The 21,727-nt window shown below is 46.4% G+C and overlaps 3 pseudogenes; all 3 read left to right on the top strand.

Moving 5' to 3' along the window:
* Nucleotides 1-4,501: 4,501 nt before the first annotated feature.
* Nucleotides 4,502-6,091, top strand: LOC146867806 (18S ribosomal RNA; annotated as a pseudogene).
* A 1,801-nt stretch (nucleotides 6,092-7,892) lies between these two features.
* LOC146867805 (5.8S ribosomal RNA) lies at nucleotides 7,893-8,039 on the top strand (annotated as a pseudogene).
* A 2,077-nt stretch (nucleotides 8,040-10,116) lies between these two features.
* On the top strand, nucleotides 10,117-16,662 carry LOC146867804 (28S ribosomal RNA; annotated as a pseudogene).
* The last annotated feature ends 5,065 nt before the right edge of the window (nucleotides 16,663-21,727 follow it).

Here is a 21,727-nt window from a genome sequence, read left to right as displayed (position 1 = left end):
CACACGTTATAGTTAGGAATTAGCATTTAAAAAACCTTAGAAATTCAATGAAAAAACCAAAGGTTTCACACATGTTATAGTTAGCTGGACATTTCACTCGTAAAAAACCAATGAAATTCCCCCGTTATAGTTAGTTCAGCTAACTATAACTCGCGCGCCCGCAATGCACTACTGATGACGTCACATATTACATCACTCATGACATGGTCAGTGACATCACTCATGACATCACTGATGACATCTCAAATGACATCACTGATGACATTATCCTTGTGACAGAGTGGTAGACCTCCTCTCACCCTAATATAACCTTTGATACAAACATTCAAAAATAGAGACTAAAATTTTCAAAAAAATGGACATACCAATAACAGTTACAACAACCTATTCAGTAATTCTAAGATCCACATACACATCCACTCATCCACCAACAATCCTATACAGTCACTCATACATGTACTCACACATCATATGTACTCATACACCTAAACATCCTGTAACACAATGCCACTCATCCATAGAGTTACTCACACATAGTCACTCATGCTAATAAAGAATCAAACATCCATTTACTTGCATATACAGTTATACACACACCACCACACTTACTTTTACAGAAACTTACACATACTTAGTCTTTTAAACAATCACTTATAGAAACACATACTTATTCATACAGGAACTCTTCCAATCTCTCACTCTCACATATACTCACTTATAAACACCAATAGTCACATATACTAGTTTAAAACATATGTAGTTACTTATGAAGACACTATTGAGACAGTCATTCACTCACTAACACACCCATGCACACACTCATCCACCCATACAGTCCTGCACACATGCTGTCTTCAACACATACAAACAGTGAGTCACTCATTCATGCATCTATGCACTACGTAATACCCCCCACCGCACCATGAAGACACTCAGACACTCATACTGATACTCAAAAAACCAACTATTAACCTATATAGACACTCATGTAGCTACTCACCTACCCATGCAGCCACTTATATACAAAGTGAGAGACTGATACAGGTATTTACACATTTAAACATTACTCACTAAGCCATGTATTCAAAAAGATACACTTAATCAGTCAGTTATACAATCAATTTTTCAGAAACAAATCATCAATTTAGACACTTATATACTCATTTATTCTTCCATCGACCTTGAGATATACATATATAAAACATATTTAATTTTCAGAAAAACACACATTCACTGGATGATGTCATCAGTGATGTCATTTGAGATGTCATCAGTGATGTCATGAGTGATGTCACTGACCATGTCATGAGTGATGTAATATGTGACGTCATCAGTAGTGCATTGCGGGCGCGCGAGTTATAGTTAGCTGAACTAACTATAACGGGGGAATTTCATTGGTTTTTTACGAGTGAAATGTCCAGCTAACTATAACATGTGTGAAACCTTTGGTTTTTTCATTGAATTTCTAAGGTTTTTTAAATGCTAATTCCTAACTATAACGTGTGTGAAACCCATGGTTTTTTCAGTGAATTGCAAAGGTTTTTTAAATGGTAATTCTTAACTATAACGTGTGGGAAACCCATGGTTTTTTCAGTGAATATATATATATATACATATATATATATATATATATATATATATATATATATATATATATATATATATATATATATATATATATATATATATATATATATATATATATATATATATATAATTGCACCCCTTAGTACTACTGCAATATAGAAAAGACACTAGGTCACAAAGAAAATAAATTTAGTTCCATATTTTTACTAGTAAACAATGTACTTGCAAATTCAAATCAACTCATACAATGAAGCAATCTAAAATCACTTCGTAAAGTTAAAAACAGTTCCAGCTTGTCGGGTATCTTAATAATAAAACCTAATGAATTCAATCCACATTACTGTGCAACATAAATAAACATAATCGTAAACCATACAAGCAAATATATAATACTGGAAGACACAACAAGACAATGCTGAATAGTCTATTTTCTATTACTGCTCCTTTTTAACATTATGCATAATACGTAAACTTAAAAATCATCCTTCATCGTATCAGATATGTTACATATCCAGTCTTTTTTTGGCCTTGTTGACTAGTTTTGGTGGGTTTCTGTGAAGTAACCACCTTTTTCAAGACAGCATAGTAAGTTCTTCCACACAGAGTACACAAAAACTGTTTCCTTTAAAACCATCCAGTGGCGAGAAATAGGGTTCCTCGATGAGACCTGTATATTCAAACTAATTTTCCACTGGACTCCTGGCAATAGCAGATTCTGCAAGATACCACCAAGTCCCTTAATGTTATGACTAATTCTGGTCCATAACCCTTTTGATCTGTGGGTACTGGACTATAGAAGTAGAACAAGGGAACTTAGTCCTCCTCACTACCCTGGATTCCTATGGTCCTTCTTTGCATCAGATATAGAGGAATTGCAAGGGACACTTTTTCTTTATTTCTGGCCATTTTCCTTTCACTCGGACGCCAAATTGCGTTCCAGTTAGATGAAACTTTGCTTCCAGGAGAGAAGGCAGGAATGCAAAGTTGACATCCACGTGCAGGGCGGCCTGCTCGAGGAAGGCAGTTTAGCCAGCACTGTACTGTGATTTTGACGGCTGGTCTGATCTGGAAATCCTGATGACGGCTCATTTGACTCTCCAACACAGCCAGTACTCCTCGAGATTGGATGTGTTTTCTCTGATGGCCCCCTTTCACTCTGTGTGTATTAATTACAAGAAAAGCAGGTAGTCTTCCTCTGGATTATTAAAGGCAAGGTATAAGGTACCCCACACTCCGGTACCTCTCCCCAGGGGCTACAAGGGCCTGGGCTGGTACGACCTGGGGTTCCAGGGGTCTGATAGGCCTTTCCTCCAAGCCCGCTTCCTAGAGAGCAGGCAGAGATGCAAAGCCAGCACTGTATTCTGATTGGGTTCAGAAGTTCTGACCAGGCCCTGAGTCATAGGTCCAGCTGGCCCATGGGTGAAATTCCCTGGCCCTGGGCTCCCTGCTCTGGCCCACTTTCATGCAAAGTGCCCGGTACGGGGTCCCAAAAGCCTGGTCAGGTCACCCTTGTTTGTCTGGTTATAGAAGCTGCCACTGGGTCCTGGATCAGGCCCCCTCAGTAGCCCCATGCCTGATTCCCAGCATATGTTTTGAGAGCCCGGACTCAAGAGTCCTGTACTCTCCAAGGGCAGGCGGACTCCTTTTAAAAAATAAAACACGGAGTGACCTGATGGCCGTCCATTGAGTCCAAGCATCTGGTTGCATGCGAAACGTCCCTATAGAGCACCCGGATGCCTAGGCTGCCCTGGAAGTCTGGATGAGGGCTCATTTGACTCTTCAAGTCCAGCCAGGGCTCCAGGAGGTCTGGTAAGTTTTCTCTGGGTGCACCCCCTGTCACCCTTTGTGCACCGTTTACACGTAGCCTGGTGGGTCTCACCCAGGTACTGCCTTCCAAACCAGTTTGATGAACCTTTCTTTCAAGCCTTGCTTCCTGGAGAACAGACAGACATACAAAGCTGACATCTCTGTACAGGGCTGCCTGCTTGGGGTGGTTTAGTAATCCTGTCAGCCAGGCTGATCTGGAATTCCTGATGAAAGCTCATTTGACTCTGCAAGCTCAGCCAGGGTTCCATGATGGTGGATGCATTGCCTTCAATTGGCCCCTTTCACTTGCTGTACATGTATTACAAGAAAGGAAAGCAGCCTTCCTCTGGATTATTTGGGATAAGGTATGACGGACTGCCATTGTGCTCCAGTCTTTCTCCCCAGGTGCTGCGAGGGCCAGGGCTAGTCCCAACGCTGGGGTGCCAGGGGCCCGAAACTGTGGCTGCCTTTTAGTCCTGTCCAATGGCACTTTCCTATGACCCTTTCTTTGCAGAAAGCAGGCATGCAAAGCTAACATCCCCATGCAGGGTGGCTTGTTAGGGGCCAGTTTAGCCAGCACTGTACTCTGTTTTATTGGGCAAAGTTGGGGATGAACTGCTTGGCCAGCCTCTGATTTGGTTTGAAGCATCCTTCCTGGACTGTCAGACTCTAGGGCATGACTTTTGTGGAGGCTACCCAGCAGAGCAAAGGTTAAGCCGCTTGGCAGCTTGTAAAGTGGTCTGACCAGAGTGGATGGGGTCAGGTGGTGCTCGTTCCATATGCTGCCTGGTGGTCTGGGCCCCATGTACCTGTCTGTTGCCCTTTTTCACCTAGTGCATTTCCACAGTAACTCAGAACAAATGATCCATAGGGTGGCCATGGCTGCCCAGGCTGGGACACCGCACCCATGTGTCTTGCTCAGGCTGCTCCTTGCCCTGCTTCTCCCCTGTGTTGTCGCGGAGCAGGCCAGACCTGCTGATGCCTGAATGATTGCCCTGTCCCCCCAGCCCTTGCAGGAAAACAGGGTCTCCCAAAGCAGGCTCCAGAGTGGTGTGACGGTCAGTCCAGGAAGGGCACATGGCTCCTCCTCCCGTCCAGCAGATGAGGCTACCTGGTTGATGCTGCCAGTCGCATATGCTTGTTTCAAAGATTAACCAATGCATGTATAAGTACACACGGCCAGTAGAGTGAAACTACAAATGGCTCATTGAATCAGTTATGGTTCCTTTGATCGCTTCATCTGTTACTTAGGTATATGTGGTAATTCTGGAACAAATACATGCCAAAGAGCGCTGACCTCCCAGGATGCATGTATTTATCAGACCAAGATAAATTCGGGTTAGCATGACCACTTTGGTGACACCAGGTAACTTTGGGCTGATCACACATTCCCTTGATAGCGATGATACATATTGATGTCTGCCTTATCATTTTTCGATGGTACATTCTGTTAATTCCATGGTGACCATGGATAACGGGATATCAGGTTTTGATTTCAGAGAGGGAGCCCAAGAAACGGCTACCACATCCAAGTAAGAAAGCAGTGGTGCACATTACCCACTCTCTTCTGGGGGAATAAGCACTCTTTGGAGGCCTTGTCATTGGAATGAGCACATTTTGTATCCTTTAACAAGGATCCACTCGAGGTCAAGTCTGGAGTCGGCAGCTGTTGTAATTCCAGCTCCAATAGCGTATATTAAAGTTGTTGCAGTTAAAAAGCTTGTAATTAGATCCTGGGATCAAGTTGGCAGTCCGTCACAAGCTGACCTACAGCTTGTCCCAGCCCCTGCCTCTACTGCCCCCCCATGAGGCTCTTGACTGAGTGTCCTGGGGTCCAAAAGTGATTACTTTGAAAACATTAGAGTGTTCAAAGCAGGCTGGTCACCCGGATACTTCAGCTAGAAATAATGGAATAGTGCTCAGGTACTATTTGTTGGTTTTTGTAACTGGAGGAATGATTAAAAGGGACAGCCAGGGGCATTCGTACTGTGCTGCTAGAGGTGAAATTCTTGGACTGTCGCAAGCTGACCCAAAGTGAAAGCATTTGCAAAGAATGTTTTCAGTAATCCACAACGAAGGTCGAAGGTTCGAAGATGAGCAGATACTGTTGTAGTTCCCACCATCAACGATGCCGACTAGTGATCCAGCAGCATTATTCTCATGAGCTTCTGAGCATCTCTTAGGAAACCAAAGTAATTCCCGGGGAAGTATTGTTGCGAGGAGCTGAAACTTAAAGGAAATTGATGGAAGGGTGCTACCAAAAGTGGAGCCTGCGGCTTAATTTAATTAAACACGTGAAACCTCATCTTGCTCGGACACCAAAAGGAATCACAGATTGAATACTCTTTCTTGAATCTGTGGGTAATAGTTAAGCCATTTTTAGTTGGTGGAGCGATTCGTCTGGTGAGTTACTCCATACTAACTTGTTACCAGACACCTAGTGGTTCACGTTCATCTTCTTAGTGGGACAAGTGGCATTCAGCCACATGAGATCAAACAATAACAGGTCTGTGCTACACAGGACAGATCAGCCTGTGTCTACCCTTTGCTGACAGGTATGTATTACCTACCTAACCCAGTTCATGATAGGCATTGGGGATTTCAACGATTTCCCATGAGCAAGGAATTTTCAGTAAGTGCAGGTCATACGCTCGCGTTGATTAAGTCCTGCCCTTCGCTGCCACAGTTTAGATGATTTAGGGCCTTATGTAGGTAGGCTGGCATTTATCACTTCATAAATACCGAATCATACCGATTCGGTATTTATGAAGTGGTAAATGCAATGTAGGTAATGAGTCGGTAAATATTACCGAATCGGAAAAATTCGGTAATTACCGAATCGGTATTTACCGATTCGGTAATGAGGCATACCTTCCCATTGATGGGAAGGTATGCCTCATTACCGAATCGGTAAATACCGATTCGGTAATGGGGGAGCACATGCAAGGGTGGCAGGGTGTCACATTGACACCCTGTTGCACCCCTGATTCAGCCATGTGTGCACATGTGGCGCACATACATGCCCTAAGGGCATGTATGTCTGCCACATTGCACACTTAAACGTGCACAAAAATGCTTTTTGTCACCTATTCGTCATTTACCACCAACCTTTAGTTGGTGGTAAATAACGAATCTCCACACCCACCACACACTCCCCCTACATCTCATTTCATAATTCGGTATTTACCGAATCGGTAAATTTACCGAATCGGTAATATTACCGAATCAGTAATTTTACCGATTCGGTAAATACCGAATCATGAAAATCTCCCCCTACATCTCAAAAGCCAAAATACCAGTCGGTAACGGTATAATTACCGAAAATCGGACGTTACCGACCGGTATTTGGCTTCCTACATGAGGCCCTTAGTGAGATCCTTGGGTCGGCCATGCTGGGGTTGGCAATTGCTCTGGTGGATTGCCGAGAAGATGATCAAACTTGACTACCTACAGGAAGTGGTAACAAGGTTTCCGTGGGTGAACCTGTGGAAGGATTATTAGCAGTGGAGCGGCCAGAGTGACTGACAGTGACAGCCTGAACCCTTGGGCATCACCCAGATGGAACGCAAGGCACAGGGCTCAGCCTTCTCCTTCTGCATCCTGGAAGGCAGAGCAGTCAATGGCGGCTGGGCACATAGGTGAGGATGGGCAATGGGTGGGCTCCTCCACCTGGGTGGACCCAACTTACATGTGAGGGACTGGGATGGGTGATGCCCTGGACCCTCTGGGAGGGGCACAATATGAGTGACAGCCCTCCCAAGAGGAAATCGATTCCTACCTCGTACACACCTGGAGGTAACTGAATCACAGTGCCTCTCAAGAATGGGACCCCTGAATGACCTGCCACCTGTGCCCCCTCAAGCCTGATCTGGGCCTGTCCGGGTTTCGAGTGACTGAAGGTAGCCTGTTTTGGATAGCAGGGAAGACTGGATGAGAATGAGCCAGGGCCATGAGAGAACCCCAGGTGCTGATTCTGTGCCTCCTTGAAGACAGTGTAAACTACTCTGAAGGGTGGGAGGAGACGTTGCCCCTGGCAGCTTGAGCTTTCACATGTGTACTGAAAGTGGGTGAGCTGCTTTGACGGAGTGACAGAGCTTTGTTCTTCTCTCCTCATTGCCTTCTACCAGTGCAGCCTGCTGGCATGGTTCAGGACTGCTACCTAAGCTTGATGTGCAGGGATCGAGCCCTGGCTATCACTGGCCCTGGTAAGTGGCAGATGGCTGATGTACTGATGGGGCAACCCTTCCCACATCCTGAGTGGCCAGGTTGGGATTTATAGACTTGTGTGGCCCCATCCAGCGTGGGTCGTGGATCTTCCAGTCTCTGCTGCTGTGGGAGCCACTTTCTTGTCTACCCACTGGGGCAGGGGGGTGGGGCTCCTGGGGCAAGTGCCTGTAAATTCTTTTTTAAATCGTGGAGCCTGACTGCAAGAGGGGAAGCATGACAGGGTGCTGGACTTTCTCACCTTTAGGTGGGCGAACATTTCAAAAGGTGCCTATGACTCTTGGCGGAAGATCACTTAGCTTATTGTTGATGAATAATGTGGCTAGTTGCAAGAATTAGTGTGAATTACAGGACACATTGATCATTGACACTTTGAACACACCATGAAGCTCTGGCTCAGGGATACACCAGTCTGAGGGTCGTTTGAACATTAATCGCCCTGGGGCTTTCTCAGGTAGTGGTTGGGACTGTCACATGAGGGTCTGCTCCAATTGTCCTTTCAAGGTCAGACCCCTGATTGCCCATGCAGGGGCCCTCCCCCATGCCCCCTGCAGAGGTATGCTGCCAGAGTGCTTTGTCTTCCCTGCCTTGATGGGGTGGGTGCCTGGTCTACATTGAGCCTGAAAAACCTGGGGTGCCTCGCTGTGTGCTGCGTGTGGCTGTCTGTGGTGTCTCACAACTGACCACATGCACCCCCTTGTGTGCCCACTTCTGCAGCTGGGAAGGTCTCCTGCCTGCCGCTGATGGAGCAAGGTTTCGTATAAAAAAGAAACTTGCTCGTATGCAATCCTCTCAAATAACCTGTAATACTATAACCAACATGTTTGTGAGTACTGACTTTGCCCCACATTTTTACATATTGTATCTAGGGGAAGCTTTTTTATGTATTTTACTAACCAGTAACCCGAGTGTCCTTTAAATGGACGCCAAAAATATGGGAACTCTTCTGCGCATGCGTCTACTGCATCTACGTAGTAATGACGTCTCTGTCGCTTGGTGGGAATTCTTTGCAGCTGCGCAATAGCTTTTAACATGGCTGCTCGAAACCCTCGCATTAACGCACATGCTGTACTGAAACGGACCTGTGCAAGTTTTACTAAGCCATTAATGCAAAAGATATATTAAGTAAATGGGGTTAGCGTAGAAGTAAGTGGTATACAGTGAATTCATAAATTTTTGTATTCTAACATGTTCTTCTCTGACTTTATTAATAGCTTGTATTTGGGCATTGGAGGGTGACCAACGTCTCTATCCCTTTGCGGCAACAAAGCCTGCGTGCTGAATCCTTGTCCTGAGACCAATGAAGTCATTGAATGGCTGCCAAAACATGTGCCCAGCAAGGACATGGGAAGCTCGACTCTTGAACCTACGAAAGGAAGAAGCCAAAACATTGTGCTACAGATTTATCGATCCACATATGAAATGCTTGTGGGAATAATGCTTGTGGGTATTAAAATTCAGGGGCGGGGAATTAGACAATAGAACTAAAGAAAGTTATTGCACTTAGTATGGTGTGATGTCCTCACCCCAATGCCTAGCCCAATCAAATTAAGGGGTGTACATAGAATTGAAACATTTGGGGGCGGATCATACACTCTAATTGGTATAACAGAGGTAAGTTTTAGTTAGTTAGACACACTTGATGCCGAGATGCTGATGCTATGCTGAGATGCTGCCCGATTTTGCTGCAATCTGACTGAAGAATCAAACACTAGGGAAGAATCACGGAACAACCGAGGAGGCACATCTAGGAAGGGGTCCGGACGAGCCCGAGAGAGTAGCACCAGAGAGGGGTGTAATGCTGGCGTTACACTAGAAGAGGTCACCTTCCCAGTCCTGAACCTGTCCTGAATCCTTGACAATCTGATGCCTAGGTCCTCACACCATTCTATGTAAATATAGATCTGTGGGGTTATGCTCCGTATTTGCTCTCTGTTCTTTCTCTCCTCAGGTACTGTCATCACAAGAATTTAATTAATGTGAATTGATTATAAGCTAACTGTATGGAGAATTTTGGTGTATCTACGTGAATTCTGATTTGACTCACAAAAATTATTAATTCAGATAAAACTTTAAAACTTCTACTGAGTCTGTGATTCTTAAGACTAAGGCTAAATGTGTTAATATTTCCTCCCTATGCTAATCTACAACTAGATCTATCGACAAAAGTACATTTTACTTAGGAGACAGGGATGGTAAGAGTATTGGTTTAAAGGGTTCTCTAAGGTAAAACAAAATTGATGACCAGCGGATATTTGCTAGCTCATTGAATGTATGAATGTATATGGGCCCAAAGTGAGAGTTGTGTGTATGTGTGTGTATAGAGCTGGTAAACTCCGCTGCAACACCGGCAGGTGCTGATTTCCATGCTGGCCTGGGCAGACTTTGGTTTCTGATCTGGAAAAAGGTGTGCTGCAGTGATCCCCCCTGTGCAAAAGTGGGCCCCCCTTCTGGCACCCATGGAAATTGTCCGGTTCCTCATGCTGTGGTGTCTGACTATGACCTTAGATCAGACATGGTGAGCCGCTGAATTTCAGCATATTACTAAGCAGAGGAAAATAAACTAACCAGGATTACCTCAGTAACAGCAGCAGCAGGTGTTCGAAATGTGGCGTACAAAAGGCTGGTATCGCTCAGAAGGGACCACGTCATTTCCATTGAGGCTCACCCATGGATAGTGACCACCGGAATACGGTCTTTTGGATTCAGGTTGCTTTGGAGTGTGCTCAGAATGGGCGGAAATGCCATCTAAGGCTAAATATGGGAGCAAGATAAATAGCCAAAAACTACTGTAAGGGAAAGTTGATAAGAAATGTTAAGAAATAATTCAAGAGGGCCTGAACTGACAAGAGATAAATGGGTGGGTCCATGCAGTCTGCTCAGAAGATTTAACAATGTGGGAAGGTTTGTCGCGTGGGGGGCAGATTCCTGTTAGTGGGACTGTCACCTGGGTGCATCCAGCCCCTGCCACAGCAGGTTGCATTTACTCTGTGGGGTGTGCCTCAACAGTCTCCGGGATGGCTGGGAAGGCTTTGGGGTGGCAGGCGGTTCCCTGCTCTGGTGGAGAATGTTACTGCCTCCCTGACAGCAGCTTCACCATGTCCAATGGGCTGATGGACATTGACTGCCTCCGCACCCTCCCCAAGCAACTGCCCTGGCCCCTCTTGGGGTATGCAGGGGTGGGGGAGGAGGAGGGATCCCATGCTTTCGGCATGTTTGTCAACTAGGGTGGAGTAGGCACAGTGTTCCCTGACTATGTTGCCCAACCAGGTGAGGAGGCCCATGATGGGTGCCAGGAGTATGTGACAATGTCGTTACCCACCTGACCAGCCTTGAAACACAGGGCAAGGAGTCTGACAAGTGTGTGAGTTGGTGAGCCACTCGAAACCTTGTGGCACAAAGAAGGTGAGGGTCAGTGCGTGCCGGATGACGTGGGATCCTGCCACGTCCTCATGGCAGGTGCACCACCGGCCCATCTCTCTCGCTCTGTCAGGGAGGTGGAGCGTGTGAGCTAGGACCCGAAAGATGGTGAACAATGCCTGGGTAGGGTGCGGCCAGAGGAAATTCTGGTGCTGGTTTATAGTGCTCATAGGGGGAGATTTACAACATTTCCACGCAATGCAATGCAGCTTCCCGCAAGGTTGCGCTGCATTGCGTGACAGGGAAGGAGCAGGAGAGCACCATATTTTCCAAAATATGGCACTCTCCTCCCCTTTCCCTTGCGTCCGCGCTGATTTCTGCTGCAGTGCGCCATGCACATACCTTATCGCCATAGTGCTAGGGTGTGTTTATGAGTGTAGCATAGGTTTTGTACAGGAAGGGTACCCTTCCTGTGCAAAATACTATGTAGGCATGATGCAAAGCTTTTCCCACTTTGCATACATGCTGCACAGTGCAGCAAGAATACTGTAGTGCTAGGGTGTGTGTATGAGTGTAGCATAGGTTTTGTAAAGGAAGGGTACCCTTCCTGTGCAAAATACTATGTTAGACATGATGCAAAGCTTTTCCCACTTTGCATACATGCTGCACAGTGCAGCAAGAATGCAAAGTCGGAAAAGGAAGGAGAAATGAAAGCATTTCTACTTCTTTGTGCCTAGTTGAAAAGGGCGCAGTTGTCTCATGCTAAACCCAATCTACTGTTTTTAGTAAATTGGGTTTAGCGTGAGAAACCATGGGTGGTTGCATGGGAATGCCCATGCACCGCCCTTGGTAAGCCCCCATTGCGCAAAGTAATGCGAAGCAGCACAGTGCACTGACTCGCATTACTTTTACGTTATTTCCAGCACTTTTTATCGCTGGAAAGTTATTTAGGAAAAAAAGATTTTGCGCTGATTTGCGTCACTTTTGTGAAGCAAACACAGTGCAAAATGTTTGTAAATCTCCCCCCTGGTGTGCAAATCGGTCATCCGACCTGGGTATAGGGGTGAAAGACTAATGAAACCATCTAGTAGCTGGTTAACTGTGAAGTTTCTCACAGGATAGCTGGAGCTCAGAAATTCCAGTTTTATCTGGAAAAGCAAATGATTAGAGGTCTTGGGGTTGAAACAATCTCAACCTTTCTCAAACTTTAAATGGGCTATGTTAGAAATGGGGGTCTCTAGTTGGCAGAGGTAGGTACCTTTGTCCAAATAGGAACTCTTGCTTCTTGTCAGGGTAAGGAGGATACACTCCTAAAATAACCCCTGCTCACCCCCTTGGTAGCTTGGCACGAGCTGACAGGCTTATCTCAGAGGCAGTGTGTAAAGCATTTGTGAACACATTTAGTAACACAGTGAAAACACTACAAATGGACACCACACCAGTTTAGAAAAATAAGTAATCTTTATCTAAACCAAAACAAGACCAAACGACAATAATCCACAATACAGTATTAAAAATAAGGATTTCAAATGGTAGAAATAGTTCAGTTCAATGCAAGTAGTAAATGCAACACTTTTCTCAAAAGTACCTTAGATGCGTCATGCAAAGCAAACAAAATGGCCGCAGGGAAGGTGATGTGTCAGTTCCTTACACGCAGGGGAGGTGATGTGTCTGTTCCTGACTGCAGCGCAGGGGAGGTGATGTGTCCATTTCTTACTGTGTGGGGAGTTGATGGGTCTGTTTCTTACTGCGGACCCCAACGATGCGACAGTCTTGGCGCCTCAATGCGATGCGTTGATCCGGTACGATGCATGACTTCGTGCAGCTGCACAGCAGGCTTGCGTCGGGATCGGTGCGGCGGTGTCAAATTCTCGAGCAGCGGCAGGCGTTGCAACAGTTTCTTTGGTGATGCGTCGGACAACCAGTGCGGATGCAACAAGCTTCTTTGGTGTTGCGTCGATCTCCCAGCGAAAAATAGTCTCCAGAGGTCCTAAACAGCAGCAGGCACCTCTTTACAGGTTGGAATTTCCTACAAGGGAATTCAGGGGAGCTGGTGGTGATGTCTTTGTGTCCCTGAGACTTCAGAACAGGAGGCAAGCTAAGTTTCAAGCCCTTGGAGATCTTCCTCAAGGTGACAAAGCAAACTGCAATGTCCATTTCTCCTTTCTTTGGCAGCAAGCAGCCACTGCAGGCCAACCCCAGACAGCAAACAGCACAGGGGCAGTATTTCTCCTCAGCTTATTCGGCTCTTCTCCTTGGCAAAGGTTTCTCTTCATTCCCAGAAGTGATCTAAAAGTCTGGGGTCTGGTCCCCTCTTTTTATACACCAAAATCCTTTGTTCTCTGAAGCAGAGAGTGTCTGTACCCAGCCAAAACCAGTTCTGTGGGGCACTTTGCAAGTGCACAATAACCTCCTTTGTCAGTGAGAGCCCTGGCTTCAGACACACCACAGGGGGGTGGAGCCATCATTGTGGTAGGCAGGCACAGCCCTATTCAGGTGAAGATGCTACTCCTCCCACCACTCCAAATGCAGGCATAGCCTATTCAGCCCAGCCCTGACTCATCAGACTTCTGGAGCCATTGTCCTCCTCCAGCCCCTGACATCCAAAAGCCAGACATGCAATACACAAACCTAGCAGAGGCACACTGGATGGTTAGGCAAGAAAATACCTACTTTCTAAAAGTGGTATTTTCAAACACAGAATGCAAAAATCACCCTCACTAAAAGATGCATCTTAACATTCTAAATTCTAGGGTCAGTTATGTTTATAAGATGTTATAAACTAACTCCCCATTCTGGCCTATGGGAACAGATAGCCTTGCAATACTGAAAAATGAAATTGGCAGAATTTCACTATCAGGACATGCCACACACATCAGGGCATGTCCTACCTTTCACATACAATGCACCTTGCCAACAGGGTTACCTTGGGCATACCATAGGGGTGACTAACATGTAGAAAAGGGAAGGTTTAGGGACTGGCAAGTGTGTGCACTTGCCAAGTCGACATGGCAGTCCCAGACTGCCCACAGGCTCTGCAATGGCAGGCCTGAGCCATATTTTACAAGCTGCTTCTGTGAGTGGCACAGTCAGTGCTGCAAGCCCACCAGCAGCATTTGATTTACAGGCCCTGGGCACGCATGGTACACTCTACTAGGGTCTGACAAGTAAATCAAATCAGCCAATCATGGAATCACTAATCCATCACATCAATTTACAAAGGGAGCACTTGCACTTTGGCAGTGGCAAAGACCAGACCAACAAAAACACAGGAGGCAACAGCAGAAAAAAGGGAAGGGAGAGCCACGCCAATGGTGCCAGGTCTAGCAGGCAAGAAGCCCATCTCACTGGTGTGGAGCAGGGCATAGATTGGCCCGTTTTTGGTAAGCAGCACTGGCTCTGCAGGATAAAATGAACCGCTGGGTACGATGCCCAATGCCAACGCTCATCTGACCCCAGAAAATGTGTTCGTTGAAATAGACAGGAGGACTGAGCCATGGAAGTTGGAATCTACCAAGGAGTGTATATCATCACCTGCTGAATTAACTATCCCTGAAAATGGATGACACTGGAGTGTGGGCCCATACACAGCCGTCATCAGTGCAAAGACCCATGGGGGGTAAGGTGCGACAAGTAGAAGAGCTTCTGCGTTGCTAATGGAAGCCTGGGGCAAGAGCCTGCGTGGAGCCGCCTCAGGTGCAGATTTTGGTGGTAGTAGCAAACAGTCAAACGAGAACTTTGAAGGCCGAAGTGGAGAATGGTTCCAAGTAAACAGCAGTTGAACATGGGTCATTTGGTCCTAAGAGATAGTCTAGCGCTGGTCAGAAGGGATCGGCGATGGCCTCTGTTGCCCTTGGGCGATCAAAAGGAGGTCCAGTTAAAATTCTCGTACGGGGAGTGGTAGAGACAAATTTATTTTCGAGGTCCAGTGCGGTAATGGAAATCATCCTTGAGAATCTTGCGGGAGTCCGGGGAAGAAATCTCCTTTCTTTGTAAAGGGCAGGGTGCCATTGAAGAGGGGCCTGAGCCTTGGAAAACATGATGAGTCCAGTAATGTCCAGTGAGCTTCACTGGTCCTTGAAAATCAGAGGGAGATAGAGTCAATCTTTTGCTGGGCTGTACACATATCTGCAGCAGGTCTCCAAGGTGAACAGCATCTAGCATGTTGGAACAATGTAGGTAAGGGAACTCGACAAGTTAGATCCATAACTTCGGGATAAGGATTGACTCTATGGGTATGGTCTTTTTGGTTGGGGTGTGAAGGGGGGCTGAATGCGGGCTGTGGCTGGATGAGCTGTTGCCCTCTGGGATGGCGCTGACTCCGGGCATGAGCCTGGCCTTTCCTGCGGATCGCCCCAGCTGCAGTAGTCGCCTCTCACTGTGCCCCTTCTCTGGGGTACAGGGCTAGCTTTCTGCCATGGGCAATGTCTAGCATCTGACTGTTTAATTAAAACAAAGCATCACAAAGGCCTTAGGTGGGTGTTGACATGATGTAAAGTCTGTCTAGTGCTCTATGTGTCAGCAGGAAGAAATTCAATGAAGCACGGTTAAACGGCGGGAGTTACACTGACTCTTGTATCCAAATGCCTCTTCATTAATTAGTGACGCGCCTGAATGGATAAACAAGACTCCCACTGCCCCTATCAACTATCTAGCAAAACCACAGCCAAGGGAGCAGGCTTGGCAGAATCAGCAGGGAAATAATTCCTGTTGACTTTGACTCCAGTCTGGCACTGTGAAGAAACATGAGAGGTGTAGAATAAGTAGGAGGACCTCTGGCCGCTGGTGAAATACCACAACTCTTATTGTTTTTTTACTTACGCTGTGAGCAAGGACGTGAGCCCCATGGGGCTCTCACTTCTGTCTACAAGTGTGTGGCACCTGCCAGGCACGACCCACTCCAAGCTTAGTGACAGGTGAGGAGTTTGGCTATGGCAGAATACCTATCAAACAGTACTGCAGGTGTCCTAAGGCAAGCTCAGGGGAGGACAGAAACATCCCGTGGAGCAGAAGGACAAAATCTTGCTTGATCTCAATTTTTAGTATGAATGCAGACCCCGAAAGCGGGGCCTCAAGATCCTTCTGACTTTTTGGGTTTCAAGTAAGGATAACCGGCTTGTGGCATCCAAGTATTCATAGCTGCAGTGATTATTCAATGTCGGCTTTTCCTTTCATTGTGTAGCAGAATTCACCAAGTGTTGGATTGTTCACCAACTAGTAAGGAATGTGAGTTGGGTTTAGACTGTTGTGAGACATGTTAGTTTTACCCTACTGATGATGTGTTGTTGCAATAGTAATCCTGCGCAGTACGAGAAAAACCAAAGGTTCAGACAGTTGGTGTATATGCTTGGCATAGGAGCCAATGGGGCAAAGCTATCATCTGTGTGGATATGACAGATATCCTCTAAGAACCCCTCTACATTGTAATAATACCGTGTAGTGCCATGAAGCCTTGGTTGGCCTGGGAAAGCCAGCCTCTGTGCCGATGCATAGAGTTGCTCACTCAGGGACTGCAGTGCAGATGGAAAGGGCTGTCTCCATCACCCTCAGTGAACTATATGTTTGGAGGGCGTTTGGTGCCAAATCTTTTATAGATGACCTGATTCCGGGTCAGGGTTTTGTAAGTAGCAGACCAACTACCTTACTGTGATCTATTGAAAGTCATCCTCTGAATCAAGCATTTATCTCCGTCCGTGGGTGCCTGTGACTCCCTGGGGCCGTCTGCCACCAGGTCAGTGAGAGGGAAGGCAATAAGCAGATCAGCAGCTCAAGGAAGGAGCCTCCTGAGTGCTAGCCTTGTCATTGGCTGTTGCTAGGGCAATCCAGTCACTAAGTCAGGCCCCACCACCTGGTTACCAGGATTGGCAACCAGACGACTAGCCTGCAGCTGGCTGACCAGATGGCCAGGAGCCAGCAGGAACAGCTTACTCTGACCTGTGTTTCCCTCAGGCTCTGTAAGCAATAGTGGAGGAAAAATGGCAGGCCCAATTGGGGAAGCGGGTTTAGCTGGGGGCTTAACTCTCCTCAGCTCCCCAGCCTCAGATAAATCCTTAGCTGATGGACTAAGGGTGACATCTCAACCCAGGGCACGCTGGCTGCAGACTGGGTGTGGAGCAAAGACAGGACAAGTGCTTAATTTATAAAATATTAAGTGCAGGGGCTCAAAATGTTGTTCAGAACCCACCGCTGTCAGCGCTGCAGAAGGTTGTGGTGCCAAATACCATGGCTGGGTAGGTTTCAGCACTCTTCATGCATCTTTAACACACAACCAGATATTCCCTTCCACTCTATTTCACTCCTGAATGCTCTTTGTCGTCTTTGCTTCCTCCCTTTGTCGCTGTTCCATCTTTCTTTTTGTCCTGCTTTGCTCCTTTTGTGTTTTTCTCTCTTTTGTTCTGGGTCAAAGTGTGATGAGGAAAAATAAGTGCCCAAAAATAAGTGCTGGTGGCCCCACCTGCAACTACCAGCTCAAAGTAAGCACTGGGTGAAATAGCAATATGCTACAAGAGAGCCAAGGGCAGTCCAGAGTGGCAACGATGAGCACAGAACTGGTCAATGTCTGCTCTGTAAAGCGATTGCCTGTGGCGAAAATTCTCTTATCAACCACTAACGATGAAATATTCCACTCACAAGTCAAAATCCTCTGATCAGAGAAACAGTGCTCTTAGCGTCTCCATGAGGAGGTGGTGTGAGTGAGGGTGGGCTGCCAGCATTGCAAGCAAAGACCGGGAAAATAAAGGAAGCAAAACTCTTTAATTGGAGGCCAACACAAGTTTGGGGGTAGTCTGCGGATGGAGGGTGAAGTGTGCGAAGGTTCTTGTGTGAATGTTTTAAACTTATAAGAGTCTTCAAATTTAGAAGGAGCTCATCTTAATATAGGCTAGTCTTCTGCTGTCACTTAAACACAAGCACAGATCTACAGTCAGATGCCTCATACTCACACTCACCCCACATACACAGGCAAAGAATGACTTGCACACGCAGTTATCCTTACAAATGGTGAATCCTAAAATAGCTTTAAAAATGATTGGTCAGAAATAATGAATCTAAAATAACTACTCTATAACTGCATGAACGCTCTTATAATATTTATCACAATGATGCTTCTAAAAACCGACTGAAGCTTTTTAATATACTGTGAAATAATGTTATTTACAGTGTGAATCCTCCTGTAACGGTTGTTTTTAACTGTCGGTTAAAACAATGTATGTGAAAAAAAGGTCAAAGAAAATGATTGTAAAGAAAAAATGTCTTATATTCTGCCGGTTTCCGCTACTTTGAGGGGCCATACATCATACTAAAAGCTTTGATGATGCACTGGCCTGGCAAGACAACACCCGATTTCTCAAGACATGTCTGTTTCCGATAGTTGAATCTGGTGGGCTTGTGTGTTCAGTATATGTATGAGACATTTACTGCCACCTTTGATCGCCATAGTGATTGCGTGTTCTCCTCTTGGTCTTTGAGGCAGCAGAGAGGAACCCTGCCCGGCCTGTCAGGTGAACCCCGACCATTAACCTGATGTGTGTAGGAAGCTTGTGGGGCAACTGAGTCTACATACACTGTACACGGTGCTGGGTCAGTCTCAGAAGCCTCGGTGGAGTGGTGGAAATGGAGCACAGGGGTCACTGGTATCGGAGAGAGCCCTCAGCAGTGACGAGCGGTGAGACCCAGTGGGGTGGGAGTGAGTCTAGCACCGGGAAGAGACATTTGAGGAGCAGAAGATGATGAGGTTATAACGAAGGTACGACTCGATGGCTCTCTGCTGGAGTATGCCAGCAGGCTTCTGTGTGAGCCGGAATCCAGTCACACAGAACCCTGCCCACTTACTAGCAATAATCCAGTTCTCGCAGCTCACTGGGGTCTTGAGGCTGGCTTCAGACAGAGCTCACTGAGCTGGACAAGCGGGTGTAGACATTTATAATCCTGGCCCTTTGAAATAAGTGCTAGTGCCGAGCACTAGACACCACCGGCACAAACTAAGCACTGGACAGGACCCAATGTGAAGTCCTTGGCTGATACAGGGGAAGGGTGGCGTCAGACCGCCGGGCTAAGCCATGACTTTCACCAGAGAAGCCAAGGCACCAGGAAAAGCCCCCTTCCCTTCCTGGGCCAGGATGTGTCGGACCGGGGAGTTGTCTGGAACTCTAGTAGCTTGAACAGCTCCTGTTAACTCCGTGAGAGGTTGGCTAAGCCATGGCTTTTGCCTCGGAAGCACCATGATGCAAGAGAACCTGCATTGGTGCACGGCAGCCCATTGTGCGCCAGCGCAGGCGAAAAGGACAGGAATGCACCATATCTCATAGATCCGGCTCATTCCTGCCCTTTTCTTTTGATACAGGGCAGCACAGCAAGATTCCTTGTGGTACTGCATTGCACCAAAACCTCTTAAATAAGGGCCTGGGTTTAGACATCTTGCTGAGGATGTATGTCATTTTTGCATGGTATGTCACTGAAGCAATAAGGGTAAGAAGACTGTTTTATCATGAATCACATTGGCAAATCAGAGAGCCCATTTAAGAGATTACATGCAGATTTTATTGAGATAATGCATTGTAATGGATCAAAGCACATCTTGGTAATTATCTGCCTGTTCTCCAAATGGGTCGAGACATATCCAACAAGAAGAGCAGATAGCCTTAGAGTTGCCATAATGCTATTGAGGAAGTTGATACCAAGATTTGGTCAACCAAATTCCATTAAAATGCATAAGGAGTGCACTTCAAGAATGAGGTGATGCATATATTCTACACTGCTTTTAACATCAAGTAGCATTTCCATTCTAGTTATCGATCACAATCCTCAGGAGTAGTGGAACGAATAATATGGAACATTCAGAAACAAGCTGGAGAAAGTGTATGTTTCTGTAATCAAGACATCTCGGAGGACGAGACCTCCGTGCCCTTCAAGATGGCGCCCGGGCCGGAACAGCAGGAAGAGGAGGTTAGCGGAACAGAAACATCGCCGTCGCAGGACTGACGTCATGTGACACAGGAAAAGGGGGCTGGTTCACCGGCGTGCGGAGAGTAGCGCGCAGATTCGGAGGAGAGGGAGGAGAGCTGAGCAGAGACGGAGAAAAACAGCAGAACGGCGAAAGGACGGACCCAGTGCCAATCGAGAGAGCCGTTAGGTGTGAGGACCCGGTGGAGTCCTGGAGAAGAAGAGTCCAAGAGGGAGGTTTCCCCAACAACCACTGCCTTTATATCCGGACGTACCCAGGAGAAGAAGAACTCCGAGATACCCCACGCTACGGTCCCGGAGGACCGTAGCTCCAGGCAAATGCCCTTTATTCAGTTCTGGAAAAGGTTGGCTGGGAGGGGAGTCAGGGGGGGGGCGGCCTATGTAAGTTGGGCACTATTTTGGACCGCTCCTCCTCTACACATCCGTGTTCCCTCACAGACCGTGGTGATAGCCTGTTTCGGTGGAGGGTCAGCACACTATATATAGCAATACTCAGTAGCACTGACCGGTGGTTGTTTTGTGTTTCTTTGCTTTCTTCTGGGGACACCAAGCCATCCGGGATTCCAAGAAGGAGTTGAAAGGAAGCTACCTGAAGAAAGGAGACCCGCGGAATTGGCTAATTGAACTGTTAATTGTCTCTTTGGTGTTCTGGCCATAATCCTGCATTGTTACCGTGTCCATAAGCCAAGACTGTTTCTTTTTTCAATAAATCCACAAAGGTGTTACTACATCTTTGTCCACACCTACGTTCTGAGTTTATGCTGATTTGACTAAGAGTGGAGTCATCTCAGGTCCTGGGAGGTCTATTTATCACAGTTTCAAATGATATTAAATGGCCCAATGCTCTTTCTCTTGTTTTGATGACTATGAGGAGTATCCTGACAGGAAGATGTGGGGGCATATCAACAAGGGCTTTATCTCTGCTTTTTTGGCTTTAAAAGCCAAAAAAGCAGAGATAAAACTAGCACCCTATCAACAACAGGGTGTTAACATGCAAATTTGCATGTTAGCACCCTTTTACTCTACGCTTCCCCTTGCATCTCTAATGAGATACAAAGGGGGCGTTCCAGAGTAAAATAATAGGAGAAATGTCGCTAAGCGACATTTCTCCTATTATCAAGAATGTCGCTAACCCTGTTAGAGACAAAAAAAGCAGCGCTAACCGCGGTTAACGATGCTTTTTTACGTCTGGTATTTTTCTGACTTAGCCATGATATCCTATGGAAGGAGGATATCATGGCTAAGTTTGCCTGTCCCTATCAACAAGGTAACGTGAGATTATCGCTGGGTTTCCAGCGATAATCTCACATTAGCCTGTTAGCGTGAGGATTTTTATCGCTATTGATATAAGCGTTGCTAATAGCACCCTATCTCAGCGATAAAAATTCACGCTAGCCGGCGATAATAATCCTAGCGCTAAGTGCGCTTAGCGATAATTATCGCCGGTTGTTGTTGATATGCCCCGTGGTTGTTTGCTTATGAGGTAGTGATGTGCAGAGGAATGAAACTGGCATTTGTACGAATAGCTGCATTGGTTTCAATAACTGCTGACACTGTGATAAACTATTGCAAAGTTGTAGTTGATATGGTAATTCTGTCTCTCATCAGGAGAATGAATCTACAGAAGACTTCAAAGAAATATCTTGCCACTGGCTGAATGGAGCTGATTGGATTGTAATTTGTAATCATATCCGAACAGGGTGCTTGGACAAGTGGTGGAAAGGCCCCTACCAGGTTGTGTTAAAAACGAATATAGCAGTCAAGTGTGTGTGAGTGCCGCAGTGTATCC

This window comes from Triturus cristatus, chromosome 1_2, assembly GCF_964204655.1.
Source record: "Triturus cristatus chromosome 1_2, aTriCri1.1, whole genome shotgun sequence".
Lineage (NCBI taxonomy): Eukaryota > Metazoa > Chordata > Amphibia > Caudata > Salamandridae > Triturus > Triturus cristatus.
Note: the sequence above shows the minus strand (reverse complement) of the source record. Positions and strands in the feature narration are given on the sequence as shown.